This window comes from Sciurus carolinensis, unplaced genomic scaffold, assembly GCF_902686445.1.
Source record: "Sciurus carolinensis unplaced genomic scaffold, mSciCar1.2, whole genome shotgun sequence".
In the NCBI taxonomy this organism is placed as follows: domain Eukaryota; kingdom Metazoa; phylum Chordata; class Mammalia; order Rodentia; family Sciuridae; genus Sciurus; species Sciurus carolinensis.
Genome location: NW_025920212.1, coordinates 314,454 through 340,921, shown reverse-complemented (window position 1 = coordinate 340,921; position 26,468 = coordinate 314,454).

The window sequence follows — 26,468 nt, the reverse complement described above, 5'->3', positions numbered from 1 at the left end:
CCTTGCACTGAAACATAAGCACCATAAGATCCCTGACATCTGTGTTATTTACTAGAGATATGTAATAGGACTTAATAAATATGTGTTGCATTAAAGTGAATGAAAAAATAGTCAAGTCTCTGAACTTACCTGTGCTAAGGGGAAAGAAGGAAATGAGAACTTGAATTCCTAAGTTCCAATGTTCTTCATTGGACTCCCTTATCCAGACCAAGCTGCTGCTCGCTCCACGAGCTCTGTTTAACTTCTTTACATAGTACTTAGTTCTTTCTGATTCCCTTGTTTTTCTTTTACCTTCTGCTGGGATGAAAACTCCATTAGAGCAGAACCCCATGATCTTATTTGCCACTGTCTCCTCAGTGTCTGCAGCAGTGCTTGGCACAGAGATATTCAAGCGTCTATTGAAGGAATGATAGGGTATTTGGTTCTGCTTTGTCTAATATCCCTGTGGTACCTGCCACAATTCTTGGCCATAGCAGTGCCCAGAAACACCAGTGGTTACTCTACAAGCCCATTCTTGATATCATTGCTATTGGTAGATCTGTATTCTCATCCTACAATTTGGAATAGGAAAGCAGTTTGGATTTGAGAATCTTTGAAGAGTTTTTTGAGCTACTCAGCAAACCTTGTTAGAATATTATCTCTGCAGCCTGAAATTGAATGTTGTAAAAATTTCCCGTCTCCATGCAAGAGAAGTTCAGCTATTTAGAATTCTACCTCTACATAGCAGGAGGAAAGCCACTTTTTATTTTGATTCAGTTCCTATTTTAATACATTCATTGAGTCAGTCAATGAGTCAATGGTATTTACTGAACCCCTTCAGGGTACAAAGTAGTGCTTTGGAAGAGTTACTGAGTTTTAAATATGAATCACATTATTAAATCAAAACCAAATTCCTAAGTAGTTGTAAAGTATTGTTCAAATTGTCAAGGTATAGTTCCTATAAGCTATATTTTGTAATGATGGACTTTTACTTAATAAAACATGTTCCCACATGGACTGGAACAAAAATCATTTAAGTAACTGAGGATGTTATATTTTACCAAAGCAAACCCTTGAAGTGGTCCTTGATCATTACTTTTTTCTTGTCTAACTATTGAAGGATTGTGTGTAATCACTGCATCCTTTGCATAATTTAAAATTTTAGACCTTATAATTGCCAGGACTAGTGTAAAGAAAAATAAATTTTCTTCCCCCCTTTGGCCCTAGTTTAAACTGGGCAGGTAAAGAAGGGGTATTATTGCTGCCTCCTGAATCTCAACTCTCTCTCCAAGGTAAGTTCTTTACTTCTGCAAACTGAAAGGGTACTTTGACTTCATCAGACCAGCCGTGTAGTTTTTGAAGGAAACATAGCTACAGGTTCTGTTTTCATTACTTGATTTTCCTTTTCCTTCCAGATTTCTCTGTTGATTTCTGCAATAAACCACCTTAAAGCCAATGTTAAGTCAGCTGGAGACTTAATTAGCCTGCCTACCACTGTAGAGGGACTTTAGAAAGTAAGTTCTTTATATGGATACTATGATTAACCTACTGCTGGAATTCTAGTTCTTAAAAATTTGCTTTGAAAGCCTGACATTTAGAAACGATGTTATTTTCCTCTAGAAAATGTTCTTTAAACTGAGAAAATTGTTGGTTCTATATATGTAGGAAATTATACATATTAGAGAGAATTAATAGTTTGAAGATATTTGAAATAATTAAAAATACTTATCTATTTTTGGTTAGGATTTAATTTTTAATGTAAATTAAAATTACAATATGCCACTGTACTTCCATTAGAATGGCTAAAATTGAACGAACTGTGGTACCAGTTTCAGTGAGGATATGGAGTAATGGGAACTCTCATACACTTTTGGTGGAACTATAAAATGGCATGATGATTTTAGAAAATGGTTTGGGAGTTTTTTTTACAGAAATCAGAGCATAGATCTGCCATATGATCAGCCATTCACTTCCTAGGTATCGTGATGTTGAGAAAGCATATGATGAAGAGAATGAAGATATAAGTTCCCATAAAGACTTATACATGAATTTTTATGACAGCTATATTTGTAATAGTAAAATACTGAAAACAATGTAAATGTCCATCAATAGGTATGTAGAGAAACTGTGATATGGCCATACAGTAGAATGCAGCATCCTGAGTAGCTACACTATGAATGAATCTCAAATATGCTGAGTGAGAGGAGCCATACTTTAAAATGTATACTCACTCACTGGCTCTACTTTTGTAAAATTCTAGAAAGTGCAACTGATATATAGTGACAGAAAATGTATCAGTGGTTACCTGGAGGGGAAATTATTCTATGCAAAAATCCTTGTTATTTAGTGTTGCCAACTCAAAGGGAAAAGTATTGGTCTAGGTGTCCAGAAAATTGACTTCTAGTTGGATTTGTTACTGAGGAACTCTCTGACCCATAATAATATAGACCCCTTAACTCAGCAGATCTTTTATGTTCAGCAGGTTTTCTACTAGTCATTTTCTGAAATACTTTTTCCTAATTGAAATATTCCTGCTTTCTAGAACTATTGGTTTTCCCTCCTTTTGTCTTTAATGTTGCTTTTTCTTTTTCCCTCATAAAACCAGGGTTGATAAATACCTAGGTTGTCAGATTTCAAGGGAAACAATTTACTTTCACCAAATATATTCTGTTGTAAATAAGTTTGCCTCCTTTTTAGCTAGGGGGCAGGGGGAGTAAATCAGAGATTGAACTCATAGGCACTCAACGATTGATCCACATTCCCAGTCCTTTTCTGTATTTTATTTAGACACAGGATCACACAGAGTTGCTTAGCACCTCACTGTTGCTGAGGCTAGCTTATTAAAAATTTTTTTAAAATTTTATTTGTTCTAATTAGTTGTACATGACAGTAGATGCATTTATACATTTTGAAAGATCATACATAAATAGGGTGCAATCTCTCATTTTTCTGATTATACATATTGCAGGATCATATCAATCATGCAGTCATATAAGTACTTGAAGTAATAATATGTTTCACTCTACTAAAATTCATTCCCCCATACCCCTTCCCCTCCCTTTACTCCCCTCTACCTAATATAAAGTATATATTTTTCCCTATCCCCCACCCTTATTGTGAATTAGCTTCCACATATCAGAGAAAGCATTTTACCTTTGGTTTTGATTATTTCACTTCCATGGTATCCTCTAACACCATCCACTTGCCAACAAACACCAGAATTTTATTCTTCTTTAAAGCTTTGTAATATTTCATTGTATGTGTGTGTGTGTGTGTGTGTGTGTGTGTGTAATATATATATATATGTCACATTTATTCATTCATCTGCTCAACGGCATCTCGCTTGGTTCCATAGTTTAGCTATTATGAATTGAGCTACTATAAACATGGATGTGACTGTGTCACTGTAGCATGTTGATTTTAAGTCCTTTGGGTATAAACCGAGGAGTGGGATAAATAGTGGGTCAAATGGTGGTTCCATTGCAAGTTTTCTGAGGACTCTCCATACTGCTTTCGATAATGGTTGTACCAATTTACATTCCCACCAGCAATGTATGAGTGAACATTTTTTTCCCACATCCTCACCAATGTTTATTGTTACTTTTATTCTTGATGATTGCCCTTCTGATTGGAGTGAGATGAAGTCTTAGTTTTGATTTGCATTTCTCTAATTGCTAGAAATGTTGAACAATTCATATGTTTATTGATCAGTTGTATATCTTCCTCTGTGAAGCATCCATTCAGTTCCTTAGCCCTTTTATTAATTGGGTTATTTGGGTTTATTTTTGGTGTTAAATTTTTTGAGTTCTTTATGTCCTAGAGATTAGTGCTTTATCTGAGGTACATGTGGTAAAGATTTTCTCCCAGTCTGAAGTCTCTCTTCACATTATTGTTTCTTTTGCTGAGAAGAAGCTTTTTAGTTTGAGTCCATCCCATTTATTGATTTTTCATTTAACTTCTTGTGCTTCGGAGTCTTGTTAAGGAAGTCAGGTCTTAGGCTGACATGGCGAAGATTTTGACCTAACTTTTCTTCCAGTAGTAGCAGGGTGTCTGTTCTACTGTCTGAGTCTTTGACTCACAGTGATGTCGAGTCTTATGCACCGTGAGAAATAAGGGTTTGATTTCATTTTGTTACATGTGAATCCAGTTCTCCCAGTACTATTTGTTGAATAAGCTATCTTTTCTCCAGTGAATGCTTTTGGCACCTTTGTCTATTATGAGATACCTGTATATACAAGGGTTTGTCTCTATGTCTTCTATTCTATACCATTAGTCCACATGTCTGTTTTGTTGCCAATTTCATGCAGTTTTCATTAATATAGCTCTGTAGTAGTTCTGGTATTGTGTAGTAGGTCTGGTATCGTGATGCCTCCTGCTTCACTTTTCATGCTAAGAATTCCTTTGTCTAGTCTGGGTCTCTTATTTTTCTGAATGAATTTCATGATTATTTTTTCTAGTTCTGTGAAGAGAGTCTTAGGGATTTTTATAGGAATTGCATTACATTTGTATAACGTTTTTGGTGGTAGGGTCTTTTCACAATATTAATTCTGCCTATCCAGGAGCTTGGGAGGTCTTTGCATCTTCTAAGGTCTTTCTCAATATGTTTTTCTAGTGTCCTGTATTTTTCATTGTAGAAGTACTCTTTTATTATATTGATTCTCAAGTATTGTTTTTTGAGATTACTATGAATGGGGTAGTGTTCTTTATTTTTCTTTCAGTTGATTCATTACTGAGGCATAGGAATGTGTTTGATTTATGAGTAGCAATTTTATATCTTGCTACTTCGCTGAATTCATTTATTAGTTCTAGAAGATTTGGGGTAGAATTTTTTTGATCTTCCAAATACAATATCATATCATTGGCAAATAGTGATAGTTTGTGTTCTTATTTACCTCTTTGTATACCTTTAAGTTATTTCTTCTGCCTAAGTGCTCTGATTGGAGTTTCAAGGACAGTGTTGAGTAAAAGTGGTAAAAGAGGGCATCTTAGTCTTGTTCCAGTGTTTACAGGAAATGCTTTCAGTATTTCTCCATTTAGAATTAATGTTGGTCTTGGGTTTAGCATGTATAGCTTTTGTGATTTTGAGGTATGTTCCTACTAGTCCTAGTTTTTCTTGTACTTTGAACATGAAGGATACTGAATTTTGTCAAATGCTTTTTCTGCATCTATTGAGTAATCATATGATTCTTGGTTTTAAATCTGTTAATGTGATGAATTATGTTCATTGATTTCCGTATGTTGAACCAACCTTGCATCCCTGGGATGAACCCCACTTGATCCTGGTGCACAGTCTTTTTCATATGTTTCTCTATGTGACTTATCAGAATTTTATTGAGAATTTTTTCATCTATCTTCTTCAGGGCTATTGGTTTGAAGTTTTCATTCCTTGATGTGTCCTTATCTGGTTTTGGTGTCAGGGTGATTTTAGCCTCATAGAATGAGTTTGGAAGGACTCCTTTCTTTTCTATTTCATGGAATAATTTGAGGAGTATTGGTGTTAATTCTTTTTGAAAGTCTTGTAGAACTCACAGCTGAGAATCTGTCTGGTCCTGGACTTTTCTTAATTGGTAGGCTTTTAGTGGCATGTGGAATTTCATTACTTGAAATTGTTCTGTTTCAATCACGTATGACCTCCTGATTCCATTTAGGTTAGGCATGTTTCTAGAAATTTTTCAATGTCTTCAATGTTTTCTATTTTACTGGAGTATACATTTTCATAGTAGTTTATAGTTATCTTTGGTATTTAAATTTTCTCCATTGTGATATTTCCTTTTTCATCAAGTATTTTAGTAATTTGGGTTTTTTCTCTTTTTCTCAATGTTAGTGTTGCCTACGGTTTTATCAATTTTATTGATTGTTTTCAAAGAACCAACTTTTTTTCTCAATTTTTTTCAGTTGTTTCTTTTGTTTCAATTCCATTGATTTCATTTCTTATATATTTCCTGTCTTCTAACAATTTTGATGTTGATTTGTTCTTCTTTTTCTAGGACTTTGAGATGTGATGTTGCGTTATTTATTTGTTGACTTTATATTCTTTTAATAAATGAGCTCAATGCAATGAACTTTCCTCTTAGTACTGCCTTCATTGTGTCCCATAGATTTTGATATGTTGTATCAGTGTTCTCTAAGTATTTTTTCATTTCATCCTTGATTTATGCTATAATCCATTCATCATTCCATAATGTATCGTTTAGTCTCCATGTGTTAGAGTAGCTTCTATGTTTTTATTTTATTATTGATTTCTAATTTTAGTTCATTGTGATCTGATAGAATGTAGGGTATTATCTCCTTTTTTTTTACTGTGTTGCTTTGTGGCATAAGGTACAGTCTATTTTAGAGAAGAATCCATGGGCTACTGAGAAAAAAGTGTATTTGCTTCTTGATGAATGAAATATTCTAGAAGTGTTAAGTCTAAATTTCTGATAGTATTTTTTATTTCTATAGTTTCTTTATTTACTTTTTGATTAGAAGATCTGTCCAGTAATGAGAGAGGTGTGTTATAGTCACCCAGTGTTAATGTGTTGTGTTTTATTTGATTCTTGACATTGAGAAGGGTGTGTTTGACATTCATAGATGCTCCATTGTTTGAAACATAAATATTTACAATCATTATGTCTTGCTGCTGTGTAATTCCCTTCAGTAGTATGAAATGACCTTCTTTGTCCCTTCTGATTAACTTTGGCTTGAAGTCCACTTTATCTGACATGAAGGTGGAAGCCCCTGCTTGTTCATGCAATCCATATGAGTGATATATTTTTTTCTCATTCTTTCAACTTCAGTCTATGAATGTCTTTGCCTATGAAGTGAGTCTCTTGGAGGGATCATATCTTTGGGTCTTATTTTTTAATTCAATCTGAAAGTCTATGTCCTTTGATTGATGAGTTTAGTCCATTAATATTCAACATTATTACTGAGATATGACTTGTATTATTTGTCATTTTGGTGTGATTTTGACTTTTAATATGATTTATATTCTCTTTTGACTATTCCTTTAGTTTAGTTTCTCCCTTTGCTGGTTTTCACTTTTTTTTAATACTTCATAATCATGAAATATTTTGTTGGCAATGTTCTGTAGTGCAGATTTTCTATTTGTGAATTCTTTTAACTTTTGTTTTTAAGGAAGGTTTTCACAATTATCTTCATATCTGAAATTAATTCCACTGGATATAAAATTCTTGATTGGTATCCATTTTCTTCCACAAATTTAAATATATTGTTCCCTGGCATCCTAGCTTTGAGGGTCTGGGTTGAGATATCAATTCTGATCAGGTTGATCTGAATTGATCTGAATTGGTTTTCCCCGTGCCTGTGTGGCAGGTCCACAGAAAGGGTCTTTCCTGCACTGCAGGGACAACAGGTGGGTTAGCCTTGCACTTCCTTCCCCTTCAGCTGGAGGCACCCCTGAGCTTCCTCTCCTTCAAGATCCTCTGGGTCCATTAGCCCATCTCCCTGGGTCACCAGGGATGGGCTGCTCAGACTTCTCCTCAGCCAGGCGATGGCACATTCCAACCTTGCTGGAGGTCCTTGGGCCCCCTCTGTCTTACAGTGGCCCGAGTTCATGCAGGCTTTGCAGCAGAAGGAAAAAAAGTAAAACTAAAAACTGGAAAAAATGTGAATAGTGACAGAAATGAAGCAAACCTACACAAGAGCCAGGTGTCAGGGAACAGAGAAAGTATACCAAGAAAAAAAAATGCCAGATTTAAGGATTAATAACAGTAATAAACCAGGTCTGAATACAGCAGTGCAAACAGCAGGCTAAGGCTGGGCATCACACAGATGGCATGCAACCAGCTGGATGTTTTTGGAAAGAAAGAAATGCCAAATTGACACTGAGACAAGTTGCTGAGACTGAAAAGAGCCGAAAGTTCAAACAGCAAACAAATAAAGAAACAAAGAAGAATGCAGCGAATAGGTAATTGTAAGGCCTGAAAAAATAACAAGATAGGAAGCTTTTTCCTATGGAAAATAGTGAGCGGGAAAGTTTAACAAGTATGGAAGCAGGAAAGAAGGTGCGGGAGTAGAGAGAGCTTTTTTAAAATAAAGAATTTAATCAGCAGAGCCCATTTCAAGACTAATTACCAGGGCTGGGGATATAGCTCAGTTGGTAGAGTGCCTGCCTCGCAAGCACAAGGCCCTGGGTTCAATCCCCAGAACCACAAAAAAAAAAAAAAAGGCTAATTACCAGAGAAAGACGATCAGAAAATACTCCTGTAAAGCTTTAAAGACAAAGAAAGGGTGCATCCTGTTAGTAAGAGAAGAGAAATACAGTTCCAAGTAGCTGAGGTCTTGAAACCTAAACTCTAGAAGCTGGGAGGATTAGAGGAAAACTTATAACATTTTAAATCCCGTGTGACACATTTACACTCCCAGACTCCATCGGTGAGAGGTAAAGTTACTCCTGAATGACAGGCAAGCTCCGGAGGATGGCGCTGATCTCACAGATTTGATTCTATTAACAGTGAAGAGACTGCATAGGAGGAAATACGAGTTACTGTGAATTATAACACAGGAAGAAAATTATTTGAAGAGAACCATCTATTCTGTTCTTCTGTAAACATTTAATGAATTACTGCTCTATGCCAGGTTCAGGGCCTTTTTGCTAGAAACTTGTTCTAGGAAGTATTTTTTGTTTCATAGTGACAATTATTAAGATGCTATCAGAAAAAAAAAAGATGCTATCAGGAGATGATAGAAATTCTAGAAATAGACTCAAAGAAATATTTAGAAAGTATGTGAGAAGTGAAATATAAGGAACCATAGGGAAGCAAATAATTGGGTGCTTTATTGGGACAGTTGGAGGCAAAGTGGAGAAAAGTTCAGATCTGTAACTTCCTGTTTATGGCATTGAATGTGTAGGGACTATGAAAAAAGTAAAAGGAAATAGGATCTTACCCTCCTGCAACTGTGGAGGGATTTAACTTCTTCCTTCCTTGAATCAACACTCTGAGTGCTAAGGATGATGGGTTAAGGTCCTCCAAGATTTAAGGTTTCATGAAAGACATCAAAACTCAGATACCAAGGAAATAAATGGGAAATGTATGTCATAGATAAGTTAGAGAAAATCTGAGTTCAAAGTGTGTTGAGGGTCTATATGCATCTACTGGGGAGGAAACCTTGTGTCCTTTGAACCTGCAACTGGAAGTTGTGAACTAAGTAGCAAATGCAGTAGTGAAGTGATGAGGGAGGAAATCATCACACACTGAAACCCAGTGCTGGCACCTTTCTCTGCAGACAGGGTTCTCTCGGGTCACTGAAGTTGGTGTTAGTCTGCAGGTGGACAGGCTGGGAAGAAGTAAGTTGCATGAGTACAAGTTTCCAGTCACCATCTCCGCTTTGGTTGGAGTTGAGGAAGTTAGTGCATATAAATTAAAATATATTTTATGCAGAAGTTTACAGCAGAATGGTCTATAATAGTGCCAGCCAAAATAATCACAAGCTGGGGAGAGGTGAAGGAACCCAAAATGAAGTGCAAAACCCTATTATAACAACATCGACCACAAGCTAAAGAGATTCAGGTCCACAGAAAGAGTATTCCACCAAGTGTTCAAGAGAAAACATAAAGTGTGAGATCTGTTCAGCATAACTAATTAGAATTTGTGTGGTGGAAAATCAGAGAAGAATCTCTGAGAAGTGTTGATGTTTGTGTCGATGACAGAGCTGGCTTTCACTAAGCTTTTATTCTCACCATGTAATCTCCTATGCAGTCTTCTGTAAATATCTCATTTAATTTATGTCACTTAATCCCAACACTGCACACAGTAGGTCCAATCTCTAGAGCACGTGATGTATGCCAAGTTAAGTTACTTGCCCAGGGTTACACAGACAGGAGACTGCACAGCCAGGATCTGAAATTAGGGTCCAAACCACTGTGACCTCAGTTTCTCTCGAGATGTGTGTTCGACGTTTCTCTGGACCTTCTGTTAGAGCAGGCCCTGGCTGGCTGGTTTTGGGGTGCAGGGAGTAGGCATCTCTGGGAGGTATGGCTGTACCCCTTCAGGGGGCCATGTCTTTGCTACAGCATTAGTGAGACTTGAGTGGCGACAGCTGCAAACTCACTTTCACCCCGTGGCCTTTCTGTCTGTCTAAATGGAGTAAGCCCCGCCCTCCCCATGGTGATGTCACACCTGGACCCCAGTCCATGACCACGGAACTATGTGGTGCTTGTTTCCTGGTGATGCCGCGTGGGAAAGATCACCAGGGTCATTCCCTCCAGCACACTTGCTGCTCTCTCCCGCCTCCTCCTCCCTTTCTCCGTGAATATTTAGCACCAACCTACCTTAAAATGACTCTCAAAGCATTCTTTTGCTGTCAGGCTCCCACTGAGCTCCGTCTCCTTAAAGGGCTCCCCCGCTCCTTTCACCTCCACGGGGGAATCATGTCTGAGCTGCCAAAGAGAAGCACTTGTGAACATTTCCATGAGGTTTCCTTGCTGGGCTACTGCATTAGGGGTCAGGTGGCAGAATAAGCCTGAGCATTGAGGGCACCCCCAGGAGCTGCTAGGCAGCCACCCAGAGCTTGGGACACTGGTCTTGTGCATATCAGGCTGTCCCAAGCCCCGTACATAGCGATCAAGTGGACAGACTTGATCACAGAGATTGAGGGCTCAAGGCAGGAGAGGGGAGCCCCATGGCCTGCTGCCTGTTTCTGTATGACCCACGAGCTAAGAGTAGTTCTTACATTTTAAAATGGTTAAAAAAAAGACCCACTTTATTGGTGTGTGACACATGACAACTATATGCCATTCATCTCAGTGTCCATAAATAAAGTTTAGTTGAAACACGGGAACTCATTTTTTCACTACAAGGGGCAGCTGGGTTGAGTGGTGGTGGCAGGGACCACTTGGCCCTCCCCCAATGCTTAAAATGTTTCCTCTCTGACCAGTTACAGGAGCTCTGCTGACCCCTGCTCAGAAGGAGCACCCCACATCCTCGAGAGCTGCTCTCTCCCAAAGGAAACTTCCTGCTCTTCCTTTTTTCTTCCTTTTATTTTTTTCTTTTTTCTGGTACTGTGGGTTGAATCTGGGACCCCACAATATGCTAGGCAAGCACTGTGCCCCAGATCCACATCCCTAGCCATTTATTTAGTTATTATTTATCTTTATTTTGAGACAGGGTCTCCCTACGTTGCCCTGGCCTTGCTCACGATCCTCCTTCCTCAGCCTCCTGAGCATCTAGGATCACAGGTTTGCACTACAGGCTCTTCCTTTTTTGAACTTTACACCAAAGACCCCAGGAGAAATATATATCTATTTCCCTGTTACCACCTGTTTTATTCCAGGGCCAAGGAATGTGTCTCTGCAGAGGAGGGACACTTGAGATCAGGAGTCACTTAACCTGTGGCCCAGCAAGCGAGTTAAGGGCTGGGTAGAGAGGAGGGGGCTTGGGCACCACTCCCCACTGGTAGAAGCAGACCGGGTCTTGCGTGTTCCCAGCACTAAAGAAATGAATGTGGCCTAAGGGGAGCTGAATGAAGCCACCAAAGTCCAGCAAACCCTTTCTTCCCCAGGATGTTCCTGGTCCATGTCTGATCTCACTGCACTGTGAAATCTTTTTCTGTTTTAATCTCTTCTCCCAGTTCTTTCTTTGGAACTCCCAACAAGAGGATTTCACTTTAAAAAGGAAAAAGTTACGCCCTGTTCTCAGCCCAGGAGAGTTCATCTTACAAAGATGTCTCAGCAAGAGAAAAAAGAAATACTGTGACACATTGTGATAGGGAGATACTGTGACAAGAAAGATGTTAACATCTTAATGAGAGCCGCCCTGAGGGGAAATTTGCATGAAACAGTCTCTTTGTTGCTGAAAAAGAGCCACTGATGCCTTAAACAAATCAAACCTGATTTTGTTAAATATTCAGACTGGAAGTCATTTAGAGTATTTTCCTTATCTTCCAGGTGACTTTTTTCTTTCCTTGATAGATGCCAAGATGCTGAGTTGAAGAGGCTGCCTCTCCTCCCTTGGCCCACCTCCTGGAGGCCCTCGCAGAGGACACTGCCTGGTTCTCTGAAGACCCTGAAGCTTTCTCAAGTTGGGGAGAGCCAGAGGAAGGTCCTGCTCCTGGGCCTTGGGACTCAGTAGTCAAGAACCTTCCTGCTCCATTCTCAGGATTCCCCCTCCCCCTCCACTTTTTCAACTCCATTAAAAAAAAAATCTTGATTGGTTTTTGGGTCTCTTGAAATTTATCTTTCATTTAAATTGTGTCCAACATTCTTCATAGATTGTTGCTTGAACACCTCCAGGGACAGTGAGTTCAGTCCCCTCCTGAGGCAGGAAGTGCTGTATAGGGCTGGAATCTGGCTCCCATTAGCTTCTTCAGCAGGTCTTAGTCTTTCTCATGAGATTAATAAAATATCAAGCGTTGTTTGTTTGGTTCTTTTTTTTTTCAATCACATATCAACATTGAGAATTTCCACTCACCCCACCTCTTCAGCTGGGTTCCTGTGACATCACAAGATGGGACAGACCTCCAACAGGAGACCATCTCTCCATCCCTGGAAGGCAGAAGCCACTCTCTTCTTATGCAGGGTATTCTCCAGAAGGAAAAGCAGAGGCCAGGCCTCTGCTGAGCTCTGGACCAACCACCCCAGGTCAGAAGGCTTCCCTGCAGTGGCACTGGGTTGTCTTTAAGGCAATGGCTGTGTTCACAGTCTGCATCCTCAGGGCTAGACTCTGCAGCTCAGTGTGGGGACAGGCACTCTGGGAGGGTTGGGGGAGATGTTTGTATCCTCCTGGGTACATGATACCCAGGAAGGGAATGTTTTTCCAGGGTGTAAGGACAGCAGGATTGCCCTGCTCAGGGACAAGGACAACTGATCATTGAATTGGAGGATGAGGGGGAGGTTCTGCATGGAACCTTTTGGGGTTCTTTTAGTCACAGCAGAGGGACAAAAAACTGACTAAAACAGAAGGTAAACTGGTACAGGCAGATAAAGGGAGGGTAGGGATAGTGTGAGGGTCTTCTGATCTACTTCAAAGAGGAAGACCAGGGAATTATGTTCTGCTTCAGGAAGAAGGGCAGAGAAAACTGTCACTTCTGGTTATGTCCTCAGATGCCAAGGAGCCAGTGTAACCAGTGTGTCCTGAACCCATCACTTGCAGTCTCTTGGATCACTTACTCTGAGCAAAGCCAGCAACAACCTGGGGACACTCAAGTGTCCTTAATGGGGAGAGGTTCCAATGGGGAGGACAAGGCCTCCTACCAACAGCAAGCGCCATGTGAGGGCACCATCTGAAAGTGGATCTTCCATCCTGAGTCAGACCTTCAGGTGGCAGAACCCAGCTAGCAGCTGGACTGGAGAAGCTGCTTCCGAGGCCTGACACTCCCACATTGGGTACAAGAGTAAATGTTTATTATTGGTGCAAGCTGCTATACTGGGAATATTTGATAGACAGCAATAAAGGATGAAGAATATCATTTCATATAATGTGCACACTGACTGACGGGGCCTCCCAGCTGACTGCTGTCTCTCCCCTGGTTTGTTTTCTGAAATTCTTGTACCTGAAGCAAATGCTCCTCTGGACATCATTTTCAAGAGTGTCACTTCAAAAAGGCTAGAACCTGTGCATGTGCTTTATTTAAGCCTCAAACTGCAACCATGGAAGCCTCAAATGGACATTGTTCAGAGCCAACTGAGAGGAGGATGCCCTGGAGAGAGGATTTGTGAGTAAGAAATGCGGTGCTCTATGGCCACCCGTGAGAAAGGCACAAGTACAGACTCAGAGTCAGGCAACCAGCCAGGGTTCCGGCTTCACCCGTGAGCCACATGATCGTGGGCAGCCATGAAATCTCAGGAACTTTAGCTTCCTTGTGAGTACAGTGAGGACAAGTACCCAGTTCCCCTCAGACCCCTCTGCCATCTTTGTCCCCCAAGAGGATAAGCAATCATAACATGAGAAACACTTTCTAAGCCATAAAGATTTCCACAAAAACTCACTTTTTTCACAAAACCCCAGTTTCCTCAAAGTGGGAATAGATGCCTACTTACTAAACACATTTTCTATGCATTATTGAGAGCAAGGACATATGAAAGAATAAAATGAGTTTCTTATCCTCAAGGGGCTCATGGTACTTGGGGTGATACACAAGAAAACAGTCAATTAATATAAATGCTGAAAGTGCTAAGCACAGGGTAATTGATTCATTTCTTCATCAAATATTTATCGAGGTCCTTACCCCACGAGTCAATGGGCTGGATGGTATTTATACAAGGACAGTGAGTAGGAAACCTGGTGGGAAGGCTGCCAGTAGGAGGTACCACTGAGCTGACTCATGGAGACTGGGGAGGAGAGAGTCCCGGGAAGTTTAAAACTAAAAATATTGCAGGCTGGGGACATGGGGACATAGAGGCATGAGTGGTCACAGGCATGGTGACTTAGGGCCACTTCCTGACCTCTTCATTGACAGAAATTCTGTGGAGGATGACTGCAGAGTTTGGGGGGCCAAATGGTTTGAACCCTGTTTAACCAAGACTGCTCTAAGTCAACAGGGTGCCTGATCTTCCAGTTGGGGTTGCCCATCAACTCCCAGTTGCCCATCAGGGTGACCTCAGCCCCTGTGCTCCTGTTCTGCATGTTCACAGGCCCTTTGAACTGTGAGTGACTTTGAGAAAATGAACTAACTTAAATATTAGCCCAGCTGATAATTAGGTTAATTAAGGTAATAACTAGGAGGATGAATTTATTGCACATGAAGTCATCCAAGGTATGCCAAGGCCAATTAAAATTAAAATGCCATCTGGGGTTCACGGTATCTCTGACCCTGCTGTTGGCTCAGATCATCCATCCTTGACAGTACAGTAAGGAACCTGTTCCTTCACACTCATGTCTACCGCTCAGACCTCACAGCTGCAGAGAGTTGTCTTTGGGGGTCACAGGCCTCTTTTCTGATGCAGAGAAATGTCTCTTTGCCTTCAAATGAACAAAGTAAAAGATCAGCTGATTTCATTTCCTCATAAGGATGGATGATTTCCAAGTGTTGAAACTGAACTAGACTCTTAAAACCCATTTCCTTGCAAAGCCCAGGCCTGGCGGCATCTTCTCCCTTGGCTGCTGAACCCAGCCATGGAGATATGCAAGATGAGCTCCATGTGAATGGGAATTTAATTTGATTTCCAGGATAATGTATCCCCCAAAGATGCAGAATCCCCTAAGGAGAAAAGCGGGGCTATTATTCTCTGAGCAGTGTTACGTAGATGCCCTTGAGGACAAGATGAAGCAGAAACATGTCACAAAAATGATACTGGGGTTGACACCTTTCCCCAGCAAGACTCACTTTTTGAAGGATTTCGCTTCTGGGAAAGGAGTCCCAGGGTTTTATGTCACTTCTACTTGTCTCTTACACAGGAGTCTCTCTCAGCTTGTGAACTGCTATGCTCTGAGGCATTTCTACTTAGCATAATAAAAGAAAATCTTAATGCTGGCTGGGAGAAAAGGATGTCAGTTTTTTCTCTTGGGGTGGGTGCATTTCAGAGAGCATGGGCTTTGCCTCCGCTGGGTGTGGGTACCTGTTTTAAGACCAGATCAGCTTGTCCTATTCTCTCCTTTCTTTGTCAGAGATCCCAGGAACCCTGCTGTCTGCCTCTCTGGCCCCAGGATTCTTGGGTCCCTGGGGAGCATTGGGAAATGTGGTGCTGCCAATCTTGCTTCCGTGCTCCTTTTTGATCTCACAATGACAAGTACTACGGTTTACTTTGGTTTGCCTTTTGCTTGGTTTAGTCCTGAGCATTGGCCTTCAGTTTTTATTGCTAGAGGTATGACTCAACAAAACCCCAAATGCTTGGCACTCTTGCTGCTAAGTGATTCACGCAGAATAAGCAGCTTCACAGCACACAGAGTTGAGAGTGTGCCTCTGCAAAATCACACGTCTCCATGTGACAGAAGCCTTTGGAGCTGTTGGTGGATGAAAAAGGGGATGATGTCAGCTTCATAGATGTTAAAGTGCCACTGAGTGAGTGATACTGTACCACAAAGGGTAAGCAGGAAATGGGGATCTAATTGGTAAGGGTTGACACCAGATCTCCAGCCTGGGGTCTTCCCCTGTGTGTCCTCTGCCCTGGAGGCAATGCTCCGGGCCCACTGGGCAGTGGGTGAGCCTCAGAACCCCTGCTTCTGCAGCCCTGCATGCTTGTCCTGGGACTTCTTACAAGTATCTAGCTTAACTTGACTGGGACACCTGTAGGAAGAGGAAGGAAATGTTCATTAGCAATAGGAGATTTTTGTCTGGAAACCTATAATAGGAAACCAACAGGAGCAAATGGATGTTATAACTCCAAGGTAGGCAGTGGAGTCTGTGGTTGAGGAGTCTGAGCAGGAAGAGAGTTAGGTAAGAATTCAGTAAGCCAAGTGATCAGAACGCACTTACAAAGGGGTAGCTGAAGGGCATTTTAAGGTTTCAATCAGAGGCCCCAGAGTACAATGGCTCATTTTTAGCTACTGGTTAAGGAAGAAGGTGTGGTGGAACTAGAAATTGAAGGAGCCCTGTTGTGGTCACCTTTTTGATGCTGTGACTAAATGACCTGATGAGAACAATTTTAGAGGAGAAAAAGCTTATTTGAGGGCTCAGGGCTTCCGAGGTTTCATTCCATAGACAGCCTCTCCATTCCTCAGGGCTCGAGTGAGGCAGAACATCATGGTGGAAGAGTGAGGTGGAGGGAAGCAGCTCACATGATGATCAGCAAGCAGAGAGAGAGTCTCCACTCACCAGATGCAAATATATCCCCCAGGGGCATACTCCACCCCAGCCACACAATACCTGCCTCCAGGTACCACTCAGCCCCTTCACGGATTAATTCACTGAGTGAGTTAAGGAGTCTTAAAACCCAATCATTTCTCCTCCAAACCTTCTTGATGACCCTGCACCAATGTCAATGCACTTTGCCCCATGCCCTAGGACTGACACCCTACTCCTGACACCGGACTCTGGAAGCATCTGTGTTTTGGACTCTAAAGCTCAACCCTCCAGCCACTGGACTCCTAAATGAATGCCAGACAACACTCAGTGCTGGATGCCCACTTCACCACCACTGCAGCTGGCCTCCTGTCAGCACTGCAGAAGAAATACAGCTCACAGCTGGACATTTCTGTTGCCAAAATTGCCACTTCCAGACTCTTCCACTGTCACTGTGGCCACACTGAAAGGGAACTTGGATAATTTGACTGGACACTCGATGCCTCCACAGATGCCGCTAGGCCAATGCTCAACTCCCAATTTCCTACACCTGATGCTATCCCTGATGCCCTATGCCTGATGCCCTAAACCCAAAACAAGACACAGCTGCCTGTCGCTGCCACTGCCACCAGATAGCACCATTCTGTGATGTCACCACTGTAGACTGAACCCCAAAGCTGCTGCTGCATGACCTAAGGCCACAGGAGCAAGGGAGGTGGGCATTCTCTATCACACTCTCCTCGCCAGCACCTTCCACTTGCCAAGAGTTAACTCTAGTAGGTACGTCAAAGTGGAATTGCCAGACTGTAGACCATGCTTGAAACCATCCACATTCCTAAGGTAATGCCCTGACTATTTTTCAAAGTGGTTACCACTTTGCCCTCCTGATAGTGTATAACAGTTCATTTTGGTCTGTATCTTTGCTAACAGATATTTTAATTTGCCATCTTAGCATTTTAAATTTGTAGGTGTTGTGGCTTGGAGTTTGCTTTTCCCTTATGACATTCATGTATAAATGGGTCATTTGAATTCCCTCTGCTAAGAAACATTCAAGTTTTTTATTTTTTAAAATTATTTTACGTCCTGATTTGTAAGCATTTCTTTAAAACTTTGAATTATATCCTTTGGTTATAAGTATTGGAAAAACTCAGATCTGACATTTTTGTTTTTACTCTCTTTGTGGGACTTTTTGGTTTTACTAAAGTTTACAGTTAAGGGTAATAGAATATTTCACTTTTTTATTTATGATTTCTGATTTTTGCATCTCATTTAAAAGATATAATTTTATTCTATTGTCATAAAGATACTCTTCTGATTTACCTTTGGGAAATGTATAGTGTTTGTCACACTCTCTTATTTTATGTGTTCTTTTTAGATATACAGGACAGTAGAATGTACACAGTATATAACATACTCTAATTAGAATTCCATTCTTGTGGTCATACAAGATGTGTAGTTTCACTGGTGGTGTATTCATATATTCATATAGGAAAGTAATGTCTTTTATGTTCTCTTTCTTTGATTCATACAGACTTGAGATTGGGAATATATGTGAGTATCTAGTTTTATTATGAATTCTTTGGCTTGTTTCATTTATTGTTTTCCACACCGGCATGCATGGTGATTGATCATTGATCAGATCCACAATGGGGAAAAGGAAAACAGGAGTCTCCTAGCAGCCCCATCAATAATATGGGTACCTAAACTTCCTGCTGTTGGTGAATGGTAAGTGCCCTGCACCTGTTCCCGGTTCACCCATGGCCACCTACCTAAGCCCACTGGGATGGGCACACATTCACTTGGAGACTGAGAGCTACCCTACCTCCACTTCTGAGTGGGCTACAGTGCACCCAGGCTCAGTGGAGTGCACTTTGATTTTTGTCCCATGAAGACTGGGTAAGTTTTTGACCCTGCTCCTGTTGGGTAAACAAATGATACCCACTACATGACCTGAGATGCCCCACTACCAGTTGACCTGTGGATGTTCTGGGCATTGAAATTACAATATGAAATTTGAATATTATTCACCCCAACACCCAAATCTCTTTAATATTCAAAAATTTTGAATTCAACAAGATAATGCAAATGGGTAATTCCATACCTGGCCTTGTGTGATGGGTCAGGTAAAATGCCAACATACCAAAATATTATATAAAGTTGACATCCTACATATTTAATCTTAGAATGTGCATGTGGAAACTACTGGATTCATACCATTGGCTTTACATATGATGAATCTGAGATTCCAAGACAGGAGATGATGTAGTTCACACACCAAGTAGATACTGAAGCCAGAGTTAGAATCCTAGCTGCTGAGGGTTTCTTCTACTCAATTGCATGAAACCATTCCTTTCTGAAACCGTTTCTCATCCTTCCATTAGAATACAGGTCTTTTCACTGGTCCTAAAACAATTGGCTCACGGCACTTTCTGGCACATAATCCTATTTTTTCTTATGATTTAGCTGAGCCTGTCTGACTTGGAACCTCCATTTTCTTTGTAAGCCCCAGGGGCCTGAACCATAGCAGTCTTTTGTAATTCCCCCAGCACAACATCTTTTGTGCAATAAAAATGTTTACTTACAATTATTATTAAATAATAAGTCAACTGTGAGTTATACCTCTGAGGAACCCTTGGAAATTGAGCACACAAGTATACCAATTTGTAAGGCATAATTTTTATCACCATATTATCTCATACAGCAGAAGGAATCTGACTTCACTTTTCTATGTACATATAAGTGTCTTAGTGAATCTCAACCATCATTTGTATCCACAAGACTCTTCCTAAAAAATTCTAAAAGAAATTTCAGTGGAGTAGAGAGGGGAAGGTAAGTGCAGGACAGAGAAGGAAAGGGAAAGGGGAATTCTGAGGACTAAATTAGAGCAAATTATATTCCATGCTTTTGTAATTATGTCAAAATTAATCCTAATGTTGTATATAAATACAAAGAAACATTTTAAAATACTCTACCTCAGAGGTGTGACTGTATCTGTATGGTAGAGCACATCCTTAGCAGGCGGGAGCCTGCCCCCTGTCAGTCCCTACACACATCATGCTTACTATTCATCCGCTCTTACTCATTCCTTTCAAATAGAGTGACTTTTGTATTTTTCTTTGGTTATTTCAAAGGCTAAACTTTGTATCAAGATGCAGAATGGAGGAGTGAGTGTCAAAATTCATTTCTCTTTGATGTGCTGTGGAGAAAAACAGTCTTAATTTGTTAAGTAGGACATTGGTCATAGGTTTTATTGTGAATAAGTCTTATCAAATTAAGAAGTATCTCTTTTATTCGTAATGAGTCAGAAGAGAACCAACCACATTATGTACCACTCTACCCAACTTTGCTGAAACCACCCAGTCAACAGGCTGTCCCTCCAGCCCCCTTGACCTCAGAAGCAAAAGATGTTGACTCCTGAACATCAGCTCCTTCTTCCTCCCCAAGTCATCTGTGCCATAGGCTTGCCCAGAACCAGACTCCTCCATGCCCTGAGACCAAGATGCAAAATCACCCCAGACCAGAACCATAACCAAATGAGAACTCTCCATATGCCCCTATGAAGGACTAGAGGACTTGCCTTTGTTGATCAGGAGGGAAATGTCCAAGGGGGAAACACAATTTTGTGTACCAGCCTTTCACCAATACTGATCTGTTGAATTGGAAAAAAAAATTATATTCCCTCCTACATGGAGAAGCTCTGGGCCATGATTGACCTGATGCAGTCCATTATCCACACCAGCCAACCCATGTGCATTGATTGCCTCCAGCTCCTTCTGACTCTATTTCATAAGGAGGAACACAGATGAGTGACCAAAGCAGCATTAAAATGACTAGAGGAACAAGCTCCAGATGCCCATGACAGCATTCAAGTCTATGCCCAGATCCAATTTCTGGACACTGACCCAAGGTGGGACCCCCAAAAGGGGAAGATTTTCTAAAGATAAAAAGATATCAAGGATATCAAGGATAAAAGGGGTAATAATTCTGACAATCTCCCCCAGAGTTCTAAAGTTATGTAACAGAAAGTAAAGGAAAAATATGATGTGATTATCATGAAAATCATTGCAATCAGGCACCCACTTAGTCCTTATAATAATTTCTAGAAGCTCAGATACAACTATCAAAAAATATAGGATCATATTCACATACTTCGGGGAAATAAAAAGGAGTGTGTTAATGCAAATTACATGTAAATTAGAATTGACTTTTCTTATACTTCCAATTAATACTAGAGGAAAAATTGAAAATAAGGAGTACAGAAGTAGAGATTTCCTGTCAAGATAACTGTAGGAGAAAAAAGAAAGCATAGACTCTTGTCTCTGGTGTTCTCTCTGAAAAATACAGACTGCCAACTTAAAGCTTCATGGGCTAGTCATCTGTGTGAAACATAAATGCTAATATCTTTATAAATAAGCATACCCACATGTAGTATTGTATTTATCATCATTTCTCCCTTCTTTTCAGAAAAGACAAGGGAAAAATATCCATTGTCTTTCCTTTTGAATAATTAATAGAATTTCTTTAGAAAATAAAGTAACCAAATAAAAGTCCATGTATCTCTTTATATATAGATGCATGTTTAGAAATAACATGCATTCTTCTACCCTGAATTTAAAAAACTGCAAAGGACTGTATTTATGTGTCTAGCTCATAAATTAAATCTTACTTATGAGATTGAGCTTTTTCGTAATTCTGGAAAATTATGACATTTATTTTATGAAGTTCATATTATGAAAACTACCAAAATTAAACATCTTTAAAACAAATCAAACTTTAACATGAAAGAATAAATACAAAAGCATTAGACTTATAAAACTTATTTCTGGTTCTTACACAAGGATCTTCCTAAAAATCTTCTAAAGAGTTATGTATTAAAAACCCAAACAAAAAAAATTAAGGCATTTTAGCAATAACTGATTACTGCCACTCCAAATGTCATGATACTCTGAATAAAAGGAATATTCTTTGTAAAAATATACACATTTTTAATCAAAATAAACACTGGCAAGTAAACCTACTCAAAAATAAAGGTTTCTCAAAGTGATAACAGCAGTACTACCATTTAAAAATTTACCAATATATTTCTGAAAATGGTAGTGGAATAACATCTGTTATTTTGTTAAGAAATTTGTTGTGGAAATCCTTTAATTATTTATAGTAATTTTTAGATTACTTTTGTTAACCCCAATCATTTTCTTCTGCAAAAGAAAAAATAACTAAACTAATGATAGAATAGTCACCACATATCACAGTCAAGGGTAATTCCATGACCACAGCAGGGATAAGCTCACATTGTCCCTCAGAGTTGACTGTGTTCCTAATTTCTCACTCTGAGACACCACCAAATTTACCTACCATGTGACAATTCTACCAATAGACACAGACATGTGGTATCTTCTTAGAAAGTTTTTCAGAGTTCATGTCACTAATGTTCATGTTCAGAGATAACTCTGGACATAAATGAAACAAAAGGCAATTGTGTTCTAGTAGAAATGTTCAACTGTCTTTGAATCCAAGCTTCAAAACTCTCAATTAATTCCTGAAGAGTTGCTAAGGCTCGCTGATCAATCAGATTGAACTCCTCAATGAAAAATATAATCAAAGAAGTTTTGATTTATGCTTCCTCTAGATGTTCACATTAATAAAGCTTATTTTGTAGCTTAAAATGAGAAAGGGCCACAAAGAGAACATAGTGGGGTAGATACAGAAAACCAAACAAAATAATAATTTATTCTAGAAGTGAAGGAGGTAGACTTTCAGGTAAGAATACTACTTCTGTAAAACAAAATTAAACTTTTCTGGAAGTCAGGAAAAACAAGACAATATTATCTCTGATTAAAATATTATTTCTATGAAAAATGCAAGCTATAAGAAGTAGATTCACTATTTTAGGCACACTCAAGTGTACACCTTTTGAGGTATACTTTTTAGGTATCCTTTTAATTACTATCTAGACATTTCTTGATAGAAAGCAAAATAGTACTTATATTGGCTGCAATTTTTATTATTCCTTATTTTTTAATATTACTACTACTTTTATTTGTTGATTATTTAGTTCTTTCTAAATTATTGTATGTTATATTATATCCATCAAACTACATAATATAGAAAATAATATAACAAATTCTGTGAGGTTTTACATTAAATTTTATTTCAGATTATCTATTATAATTTTGAATAATATATATGTGCTATAGTTGCCTCAATGAATCAAAACACTTTCAGTTAGTAATATTTGAAATCTATTTCCTACAAAAAAACAAAATACATGTTAGATATATACTACTTCAATTCTTTAACAATTCATTCCACTTAGTAAATTATAGAATAATGACATAGCAACTGCTGTGATTCAATGATTATGTCCCTGGAGTTATCAATGAAGGTTACAAACAGGCAGCATCAATTGCCAATGAGACTCAGTCTTTGCATAAGGATCTATACTGAGTCACATGAAGATCAGGAAAGTCTTTCTTTGTCTGGAAAGCTTATATACCTTCTATCAACACATGCACCTCCCTAAATAGTGAAGAAATAGTGATATCTTATTAAAACTTTTGTTTCTTCTAAATTTGACTTGAATTTGACTGAGTTTAAGAATCATCTCTGTACTCTGCCATTAGAAAATGACTAATAGAGGAGCTGCCACCAGGGGAGGGCGGGCGCAGTGGACTTGGCTAGCAAAGGTGTAGTGTCCCCTGTTGGTGGGGGAGGCAGAGGATGGAAACAAGGATGTGCTGACCCAGCAGGTGGCAGAGGCGCCATCTCAGCTCCTCTTGCACTCAGAGTGCACCCCAAGTGTGGTGCCCCCCAATGGCCTGCTCTCACTGCCCAACCTGGGGTTACTCAAGTTCGCCTCTCCTGAGTGCAAGTGCATCATCCAGTCCATTGGGCTGGTCACCACCACGCTGAGAAGTGTGTAGGTCCTCTACACCAAGGTGGCAGCCAGAGAGGAGCAGGAGTTCCCCGAGGGCTTTGTCAAATCCTGGAGGACTAGCACAAGCAGAACCAGAGTGGCCCACGTTCAGCATAGCAGCAGGCGCTGCACCCCAGGCCAGCTGGTCCTGGCATAGGTCTACAAGAACCTAAGCAGCTATGCAGCTGGGGCCAGGGATGCTGGGGGTGCTGAAAAGGTTGCTTTAGCCTCGAACCTGTTCCCTTTCCACCACTGTTGCCCCCCAATACCCGTGCCTGGTTATGCTGAAGGAAGAACAACAGATAGTGCCAGACATGTATACCAAGATTCTGGAAGACCCCGGGCTGTCTTCAATCAACATGGATAAACAGGAACTGTATCAAAGCAGAGAGCAAGGGACTGCACAACCCAATCCTCATCTCCAAGTGCTGAAGGGCACCTGGCACCTGCAGGAGAAAGTGAAGAAATTCAAGAGTCAGAATACATGAGCAGATGGTGAAACTCAAGCAAAAAGTCCTCAGCCAGGTCACCCAGCAGCTGCCAGCTGCTGCCCAACACCAGGTGCCCGTATACTGAGCCTGTCATGTCATCTGTTGGTGAAGGGCAGGTACCAGGCCATTCAGAGCATGCATGTCCAGTTTACTTGTAATGTAAAGAATCTATACACTTTAGGTCATCTCCAGATGATGTACTTTCCAATATGATGTTTTTAAGGAATACATTGTTTAGGGAACAAAGACAAGGAAAGCATCTGTGCACACTCAGCACAGAGCGATGGCCTGAATGTCTCCACTCTCCACAGATTGAGTGCTCGACGCCATGCCTGCCGACGTAGAGGACCAACAGCACAGAAAGCAGGACAGAATCCTGTGTGTCCATGGGAACATGTTTATGTAAAAGGGAGGAACCTGATAATTTAGGGAGATTAACCTAGTTTTGGAAAACATCACCTGTGGGATGAAGAAGGAAGTGTGATCTGCCTGCTCTGCACTCAGTGTGAAGTGCGAGGACAACCTGAGGTCTGGGATCTGGAGCCAAAAGACATGGTGATCAGATGCCATAAGATCAAACAGTGGCTGGAACTGCCCTGGGAAGAATGTAACAAGGAAAGAAAGCCACAGCGAATGGCAAATAGTTGGGCACAGAGACGTCAGAGACCAATCTGCAGAAAACTGGATCCATGGCATGTGGTGGAAGTAGGGAAACCTGGCAGGTGAGAGAACCCCAGAAAGGAGGCGATGCCTCCAGGGAGGCCCAAAAGAAGGAACGAGCTACAGAGAGAGTTGTGGGGCAACCGGGGAAACCTTCCCGACCTGAGTCCCGGGTTTGAATGGCATCCCACATGGCAAGCAGAGTGGAAGGCCTACCACCAGACAGAGCTGGAAAACTCACACGTTAGAGGAGGACACATCAGCTGGCGTGATGTGAGCTGTGATGAGGAGCACCTGCGGGGACTCAGAAGCGAGGCCGAGGTTGAGAGTTCACTGCCAGCTGAGTTGGGGTTTATGGTGATGGCGACAGGAAGATATTCATATGTTGGGAGAACCCTCAAATGGAAGGAGCCAAGCAGTGACCCAGGAATGAGGCACAGGGTCTGCCAGGGATGGCTGTGAGCACCCAAGCCATCTGAGCTGGGCCGAGCACTAGCCACCCATGGGAGAGGACTTGGCACTAATGCGAGACTAGTCTTGATTCTGATTTCAGGATTTTTTAGGAAAACAAGATGCTTCTTAATCAAAAGATGCTTTTAGGAAACTAAGGATGAAAACATTTTCTCTAATAAAGACTGACCACATCACCCACAGCCAAACACACTGTTAATGGTGAAGCCACCAAGGGCATCCTGGGAAAGGTAGAGGAAGAGCAGAGTGCACCCCCTCTTGGTGTTCTTTGGGGGCACAACACAACCCCTTGGGAACACTGTCCCCCGAGAACTCCAGGAGGATCATCCAGCTTGGGCCTGCAATGTGGCTAAGGATGAACATCGGTTTGTGGAAAGAAAGCACTGGCTCTTTCCCAGGGAAGAGCACCCACCCAGAGTTGCTGTCCTCACCACGTGTCAGAGCTCAATGCCAACAAACAGCTCTCCCGCAGTAAAGAAGCCCAGTGCATTAAACCCAGAGAAACCAGATTTGACCACAACCAAAAGCTTTCCCTTTGACATTCACGCGAACTCAACAAGCGTGGTATGGGGGCAGCTGGTCTCATGCCCTATCGGCCACCTTCATGGATGGCCTTTCCTTGAACCCTGCAGCACCACTTCTAGGAGTTCACTCCAAGACACGGATAAGAATGACGTTGCTTTCACAGATGTGTTCAGAGGAGCAGGGACTGGGAAGAAATCAGCGGCCCATCAGAAGGAAGTTGGCACTTGCTAGAGGCCAAGCACCCAGTGCAGGGCAGGGTGTTGCTGGAGGCCGGCCACCTACAAACACACCCTTTATGACCAGAGAGCTGGACAACACATCAACCACAGACACGGGACAGGCACATCCAGGACAGACAGGATGTGACTTTAAAGCCACTTGGACCAGAACACAGGCAGCAGATGGGCTGCAGGAGGGGAAGGCAGGTGTGAGGAACACAGCTGGAGGTCTGCACCAGGAGCCTAGGGCCCAGCCTGAGGTACAGGAGCGCAGAGCCCAACAGGAGTCAGTCACTGGGATGGCACCACCTGGCCCTCACTGGCCCTCATCAGGAGGATAGACGGAGGTGGACAGGTGACCCCACTGCAGGGGCCTCTGTGTGTGCAGGTGGAGGAGAGACTCACCAGACCTTCTGCATAGATAGAAACCCCACCTGTCCCTCCAGGGCGCAGCTGAAAACCCACTGCCATTGAGAGGGAAAGGAAAGCCTGCTTGGGCCTGAACCAGCACAGACTCCTGCTTCTCAGAGATGTAAGAGCACCCAG